The sequence below is a fragment of the Triticum dicoccoides genome, chromosome 5B, assembly GCF_002162155.2.
Source record: "Triticum dicoccoides isolate Atlit2015 ecotype Zavitan chromosome 5B, WEW_v2.0, whole genome shotgun sequence".
Classification (NCBI taxonomy): Eukaryota; Viridiplantae; Streptophyta; class Magnoliopsida; order Poales; family Poaceae; genus Triticum; species Triticum dicoccoides.
Genome location: NC_041389.1, coordinates 379,018,068 through 379,026,664, shown reverse-complemented (window position 1 = coordinate 379,026,664; position 8,597 = coordinate 379,018,068). Strand labels below are relative to the sequence as shown.

Genomic DNA, 8,597 nt, shown 5'->3' with positions numbered 1-8,597 from the left:
GATCATATGGTGTTTTCCCTCTCTATCTTGTTGTGATGAATCGAGTTTTTCTCTTTGAGATTTCGTTGTTATCGGATTGAATACTTTTATGGATTTGAGAATACTTGATATATGTCTTGCAATTGAGTACTCATGGTGACAATGGGGTATCGCATTGATTCACTTGATATATGTTTTGGCACTCAACTCGCGGATTCCCGAGGTGACATTGGGGTAATCTATGCATAGGGGTTGATGCACGTTCTTGTCTTTGTTTCTCTGGTAGAAATCTTGGGGCACTCTTTGAAGTTCTTTGTGTTGGATTGAATATTATAAATCTGAATTTGCTTTGTTGTTATTTTAGTACGAACTCTAGGATAGATCGAACGGAAAGAATAGCTTCGTGTTATTTTAGTACGAACTCTTGAATAGATCAAACAAAAAGAATGCCGTCTTATGTTCTCCACAAGATAGGGACTTTGGAGTGATTCTTCATCGCACTTTGAGGGATGGTTATATGATCCAATTATATTATCACTGTTGAGAGACAGCACTAGCAAAAGTACGGACCCTAGGCCTCATTTTCAAGCATTGCAATACCGTTTGTGCTCCGTTTTATCAATTGCTACCTTGCTGTTTTTTATTTATTCATATTATAAAAATATATTTCTACCATCCATATTACACTTTTATCACCATCTCTTCGCCAAACTAGTGCACCTATACAATTTGCCATTGTATTGGGTGTGTTTGGGACACAAGAGATTTCTTGTATTTGGTTGCAGGGTCGTTTGAGAGAGACTATCTTCATCCTACGCCTCCCACGGATTAATAAACCTTAGGTCATCCACTTGAGGGAAAATTGCTACTGTCCTACAAAACTCTGCGCTTGGAGGCCCAACATGTGTCTACAAGAATATAGTTGTGTAGTAGACATCAAGCTCTTTTCTTGCGCCGTTGCCGGGGAGGTGAGTGCTTGAAGGTATATCTTTAGATCTTGCAATTGAATCTTTTAGTTTCTTGTTTTACCACTAGTTTGGTTTGTAAAAATAAAACTACAAAAAAATGGAATTGAGGTTGCATCATATTATTGATCATCTTTATAATGCCTTTCTTGAAAATGATGGTTCGGAAAATTGTGCTCAATTGTTAGAAGAAGAATTTAATAAAATGATTGGCATGAATGATGAGCATGATGGCAATGTTGTTAGTATGAATTCTTTTAATATCCAAAATGCTAACGATGATTGCACTAGCCATGATAATGATGTCTCCTATAAGAATGTCAATTTTTGCGGAGTATATTGCGAGTGCACACGCACACCAAAAAGGGAACATAGATTTTGTAAGAAGCATAAATATTTAGAAGCGAAAAAGTTGCAAGAGAGACTAGATGATTGTGCTGAAAGATTTAATATTTTTCTCAATCCTTGTGAACTTTGCAATGAACATAGTCATTTAAATCTCCAATGTTATTTGTTTCATGATGAAATTGTGTCCAAAAATTGTGATAACTTGATTACCCTTGAGCATCATAAAGAGCTTAGTCTTCTTTTGGGGTATGAAGAAATGAAACGTATAACTAAGGATATTCCAAAATTTAATCTCAATAGACTTCTTGATTTTGATCTAGAGGAAATTTATATGTTTTGTGCGGTAAATTACATTGAGAAACCTTATATTGCCAACTATCTAAAGACAAGAAAAAAATAGAGCATGAAGAGAGCACTAATGAAAGGGAAAATATTTCCCAATACCCTCCTAGTGTTTATTATGATGAGGTAACGTGGAGGAGCTTCCTATCCAATCAATCTCTTCAACAAGATGCTCAAAAAAATGATTAAACCCACTCGTGAGGTGGTGAAGAAGAAAAAGAAGAGAAGAAAAAGTATAGGTAAAAAGGTAACTATCCCAAGTAATGTTTCTCCTATCACATATGTTGATGCTTTGCATAAGGAATATGATCCTTTGATTCCTTCTACTTTCGATAAGAAATTTTGTTATGATGATTGCATGCCTCCTATTTATGATGATTACAATGAAGAAAGTGGGTTTGGAAGAGTGTCAACTCTAGGTAGTAGTGATCCCACTATTTTGGAGGGTGTTGAATCTTATTACAAAATTGACGAAAGTGGATTTGGAGAGGTCATGACTTTATTTAGTGATACATCCACTATTTTGGAAGAGGTTTCAATTGACTATGATGAGAACAAAGTTGCTACTTATGATGATTATTATGATGACATGTATGCCATAAAGAGTGATAAATCTTCTATGCTTTTGGATCATGAAAAGAATGATTTATGTGATGATTGTATGGATGAATCTATTCATGATGCTACTGAATATTATTACGAGAGAGGAACTTATGATTTATGATGCTCTTGTTATGTTTCGATTCTTATCTTTTATGTGAGCATCATCATGCCTAGCTAGAAGGCATTAAAGAAAAGCGCTTGTTGGGAGACAACACAACATTTACCCCTACTGTTTTTGTGTGTTCACATGATTAGGCTACTGTGGTAATAATTTTTTATTGATTTTGTTTCAATAAAGTGCCAAGTAAAGTCTTTGGGATCATGTTGGGTGATGGTTGATTTGATCTTGCTGAAAAACAGAAACTTCTGCGCTCATGAAAATAAATCTCATTTTTAACATAAGAGTGCTTTTGAGTTGATTCTTTTTGAAGAAGATTAATATACAAATTTCTCACGTGGCCTTATTTATTTCGTAATTTTTTGGAGTAGCAGAAGTATGGTTTGAGGACAGATTACTACAGACTATTCTGTTTTTGACAGATTCTGTTTTCAATGCATACTTTGCTTGTTTCCTTGTTTCTATGGCGTATATTACTCAATATAAATTGTGGAAATGATATGATACAGTAGGCATTGTGTGGAAACAATTATTAATCTTGTCTTTGATAGTACCAAAGTGAAATGGTTTGCTCTTTATCATACAAACCTCTCTCACAAAGTTCCGTTAAGTTTTGTGTGATTGAAGTTTTCAAGTTTTGGGTGAGATGTCGATATGAGGAGAATAAGGAGTGACAAAACCCTAAGCTTGGGGATGCCCAGGGGACCCCAAGTTAATATACAAGGAATATCCAAGCAACTAAGCTTGGGGATGCCCTGGAAGGCATCCCCTCTTTCGTCTCCAACATTATCGGTAACCTCACTTGGAGCTATGTTTTCATTCGTCACATGATATGTGTTTTGCTTGGAGCGTCAATTTATTTAGTTAGTATTTTCTTGCTGTTATTTATAATAATGTTTTGCATCTTTTGTTTCAATAAAAGTGGCAATGATAGCCTTTGCCATGCTTATTTTACAAGTCTGCATGTTGCTGTTTCACAATAGAAAGTTTGTCGCTGTTGCAAAAATTCCATAGAAAAGTCAGAATGTGATAAAATGTTAAATGTTTTAGCAAAATAAGATCTGGTAAATTTTCTACAGTGTGGAATTTTTTCATAATTTTTGGAGTTAGGGAAGTATGATGAATCTTGCATTCTTTTGCACACTGTACTATTTTGGTAGATTGCTGTTATGTTTGCATTATTTGCATATGTTTGCTTGTCTAATGATTCTATTTGAGGAAAGGAGTATTAAATATGTAGAAGCATTTAGCACTACTAGAAACAGGGAACTTGCCATCAGCCAGCTCTTTGCCATATGCTAGCGGACGGCAAAGAAGGTCTTTACTGTCTTCTTACAAAAAACAGACGGCAAAGAACTGACACACGGTAAAAAACCTGATTGCCATCAACCAATTCTTTGCCATCCGTCAGCAGACGGCAAAGAATCTTTGCCATCTGCTGGCAGACGACAAAGAGGTGAGTGGGTCCAGTGGACGCTAGCGCTGTAACAGCCCACCAGCCTCACCTCTTTACCGTCTGCTGGCAGACGGCAAAGAGATGGGGCTGCCATCTATTCTTTTTCCGCGGACGGCAAAGAAGAAGCGCATGCCGCAGATCGATCCCACGGACCCTCGACCCACACAGCCCCGGGCCCCACCCACGCTGCACACACACCCACGCCCAACCCACGCACACACACCCATGTTGGATCCCATCTCTCTCATCCTCCTCGATCCCCTTTGTCCACCCCACGCCGCCACCAGATTCCGGCGATCCTCGCTGTTCCCCACCGCCCAGCTCTCCTCCCCGAGGTCACCTTTCCCCGCTCACCATCTCCATCGACCGATTTCTCTCCACGCCTAGGAGAGCCACGCCCAGGCACTGGTGGTGGTGCACCGCGAGGAGGCCCCAGCGGCGTCGAGCTGCTGCTGCTGCGGGCACAGCGACGTGCTGGGGAGGAGCTACGCCGGGATGCTGCTCCTGCGCCGAGCTACTTCTGCTGCGGGCACGACAACGAGCCAGGGAGCAGCTGCTACTGCGGGCGTGGCGTCTCTCCTTTCCCCAAATCCCCATCCGACGCATCCCTCTCCAGCCTCAAGCCGCTGCCTTGAGCTCCCCTACAGGCCGGCGACACCACTCTGATTAGGAGTCACGCATGTGGCCGGCATAGCATTCTGGTCACCAACTGCCCTCCAGGTATTCTCTTCATTTGGTTAAATTCACTGGCGGAGGAGCCCAGTGGGCAAGGTGTGGTAGCCGCCACACCTTGATTTCCACCAATTTTTTTATATATAAGCATATACTTTTCTTGATGGAAATATTGCTTGTTAGTTTTAGACCATGCTAGATCGATTCACCCAAACAAAGCTAGATGAAGCACGTAAGTTAGATTGGAACACACAAGCAGGCAGCTTGATTGATGTGTTGTCCAGCACATGCCCATCTCACTACGTAGACAGCACATGCCCATCTCACTACGTAGACGTACGCGAACCAGCTCGCTTCCGCTGCACAACGATCGAATCGATTCTCTCCGCGGCTCGCTCCTGATGGAACTCGTGACTAAGCGATCCAAAAACAGAACGGATAAATTTTTGTTGATGCGTGCAACATGTATTTTTTTTCTTATGACATATATAATAGTACATGATTGACTTCCGCCAGCCCGCCCGCGGGCGATTTTTGCCCTGAGACGCGCCGCCGTCACCCGTCGGCCCATCCCCGACCCCGCCGTCGGCAGCGCATCCCCGCTGACCTGCCGATTTGAGTCTGCTATGCTGATGATGGCCTGCCTCCGCCGCTGGCGATTTGTGCCCAACAACACCGCCGCCCCCGCCCGTCCATCCATCCCTAACACCGTCTCGACCCGCGGCCTATCGAATTGGCTATTATGTTTTTGCATCAATTTTTTATTGAGGGGGCATCAATTTTGTCTAGTTGACAGTTTGCCACACCTTAATTTTTTTCCGTCCTCCGCCTCTGGTTAAATTAATGTGTCTTTCGTCAGCTTAGATGTAACAGCTCATTGTTTCTTTCTCTGAATATGTGTACATTCAGAAGCAACTATGAACAACAGTTTCGTTCTTTGAATTATGCGTATTTGTAGGATCAGATGCTTAAATATCAGATGATGATTCTACATAGATACACTGGCTTTTGTATGACCTGAATAGAAGCAAATGAATATCATCAATTCTGATGTTAAGGAAAGTAAAACAGAGACGCCAGTTATTAACATGGGCAGAAAGAGTAGTTCTTGGCATCTTCCTCTCCCTCCTCACTTGTTACGATTGAGTAGCTGTTGTCAAAGGCCAATTATATCTGTGATGCTATGTCGACTTAGATCTGGATGTTGGTAGTTACCTAGATGTAGGAGGAAACAAGAAAGACCATGCTACAACACTAAGTGGTGTAATTTCTGGTAGTTACCTAGCTTGAGCATGCAACTTGGATCCCTACCTATTAACTTTACAGTGTATATGCACTGAAATTTAACTGCATCTTATGTTCTTTTTTTTGTTGCTCTTGGCCATCCAATATGTTATCATTGTTTTTTCTATTTATTAACCCATAAGGTATCCTGGCCATTATTTGTCAGCAATTTTAGTTTAGAGCAACCTGTAGTTTATTTTCTATGGTTTCTACTGTTATACATTAATTGCAAGCCTTTTCTGCTTACAAACTTGTCAGAGTCTTGACTTTTCACTATTTAGATTACTGTGACATGAAAGAAAATGTTTTGCTGGATGGTTGGTTTATATCATCATCTTACAGCAGAACATTCGGCTATTTGACCATGCATACTTGACCGTGCTTTTGCTAAGTCTATAGGTGTGAGCTGTTTTGCTCGTGGACAATCTCATGTGTTGGATCTGCATTGGATGGCAGATAAGCGGAGTGGGAGCTTGCAGCAGCAGCTTTGACCCCTTCCCAATGAGTTGCAGGTCGTAGACGAGGTCCCGGCCGAGGTATCCCTCCTCTCATTCCTTCCCCTTTCTACCACCTAAGGAGTGATTATAGTGTACGCTGCACAGAAGTTTCCAAAGTTCATGCTTAGCTGATATCTTTTGTTAACTGAATAGTTTGCTGTCATGAATCACTAGGTCAGTATAGCAAGGCGGCTCTTAAAAAAGGTCCCTTCTTTGATTATAAATCCTAAACAGATCATAAATTATGAGAAAAGAACCTTCCATGATCCCCATCACAGAGTTTTGTTTTTGTTCCCTTGCATTGATATGCAAAATATATGCATCACTAACAATTTTGCGTTAAGTTAATTGTTTGTTGTGATGAATCATAAGGACGATATTCGAGTACGCTGGCTATTGAAAAAGGTCTCCTTCCTTGATTATAGTAATTCCTAAACTGGTCATAACCTGCACAAATCTGAATTTATGTTTTGGAAAACCATGTTTCCTGTTTAAATTCTACTATTCATTTCTCTATGCTTTAATATTGGGTATTAGGACATGATCATGCTCCTATGGTTGTTCTATTTGATAAGACTTGAACATGCTTATTTTAGTTTAGATATCCATCTATGCTACCATTCTGTCCATTTGGATGTTATGCACTTACAATTATACATTATGTAAATCCATATTTCCGTTGCAATTTATAGCTTCATTCACACTTGTAGCAGGCATGCAAGATAAAAGAAAATAAATCTAGATTCTTACCCTTTCCCTTGACATATTCTCCTTGTTGAACAGACAAACAGTTTTCGATGAACTGACATCTCACCATTCTGCTGGTTGGATGCTTGTTGCCTATATTTAGAATAAGCGTAAGTGCTTGTATCTTGCTACTATGAAAGTGGTGATGTTTCTAATGAAGTGATGCAGGCTGCAGTGGCGTGCAACATGTATTCATTGCAATATTTTCATATTTGTGGATATTGGTTAGTATTTTGTGGTTGATGGCTGTAGCTGGCTTTTCCTCCTAAAATTTACATGTGGTGGGAAAAGAGTACACGTGCCATAAAATTCACTTTTTCTCCTAACAACTTATACTTAACACTTTGATCTTTGTAGAAAAAACCTTGCTGGGTCCGAAGTTGTCCAGATGCATGGTGAATGATGGCTGAGATATGGTGCGAAATGGAATAGAAAGAAAATTCTTGTGCTTGCAGGGAGCGGAACTGAATGTGATCGGGGGGTCACAGTCAAGAGAGTGCTTCCTTGGCGTGCTACCAAAGGGAAATGGTGAGTTGTCACTCGAAACTATCATCTTTGTTCTCAATTTATTTATTTTAGCAAAGGCAAAATATTCTAGGTTCTGCTCTTCATTTAGAATATTCACAAGTAAATGATTTCCTTTCTTGTATATCTGACATTTCAGGCACTATCATGGAAGTAAAAGAGATGGCCATTTAATTAGGCTAGGCTCACAAGTAGCTGGATTTTTTTGTGTGAAGATGCATCAGTGAATTTTTTAGCAGTTTATAGTGGTACTAGCCCCCTGTGCTTGTGGGTGCAGTTCCCTAATTGCAGAAAAATACCAGGTGCAAGTGTGGTGCTGGTTCTCTCCTTTGGCTCTTTGGTATTGGTTCTCTCCTTTGTCTCCTTGTAATATGTGTTGGATATGTGTTCATGGATATGTGTTGGATATATATGTGTTCATGACTATTGGTAACATGTGTTGGATATGTGTTCATGGCTATTGGTAACATGTGTTGGATATGTGTTCATGGATATATATATATCTGTGCTTGATTTTCTGTGAAAATGAATTGATATAAGAAGAAACATAATTAATGCCTATTTGGTCTCTTTGCCATCTGCCAACAGATGGTAAAGAGCCTGCAGCCTTTGTCGTCTACCAACCGATGGCAAAGAGCCATGCCCTTTGTCGTCTGCCAGCAGATGGCAAAGAGCCATGCCCTTTGCCGTCTGCCACTGACGGCAAAGGCCTCTTTGCCGTCCGCTGCAAAAAACAGACGGCAAAGAAGGCCTTTGCCGACCCTGTCTTTGCCGGAGCTATTTGCCGTCCGCGGCAAATGGCAAAGGCCTTTGCCGTCCGCCATCCCAGCCTTTGCCGTCCGCTATGGCTGATGGCAAAGTACCAGATTCCTGTAGTGTAGTATGCAATGTTGAATAATAATTTTTGTGGTTTTCTACAGTAGAGAATGATAAGGTTTTTGCATTGGTTTATACTAACTTATCTCATGAGTTCTTGTTGAGTTTGATGTGGATGAAGTTTTTGAGATTTAGGGAAACCGTGATATGGCAGGAATTAAGGAGAAACAAAATCTCAATCTTGG

The 8,597-nt window shown here is 40.5% G+C and overlaps 1 long non-coding RNA gene across 3 annotated transcripts; it reads left to right on the top strand.

Moving 5' to 3' along the window:
* Positions 1-3,982: 3,982 nt before the first annotated feature.
* On the top strand, positions 3,983-7,996 carry LOC119309285. Of its 3 annotated transcripts, XR_005150438.1 has the most exons (5): positions 3,983-4,531; positions 6,224-6,303; positions 7,048-7,121; positions 7,369-7,539; positions 7,676-7,996. It is a non-coding gene; the product is annotated as an uncharacterized LOC119309285 (long non-coding RNA). The 3 variants fall into 3 exon arrangements; XR_005150436.1 differs by having other exon boundaries at positions 7,048-7,539; XR_005150437.1 differs by having other exon boundaries at positions 6,167-6,303; positions 7,048-7,539.
* The last annotated feature ends 601 nt before the right edge of the window (positions 7,997-8,597 follow it).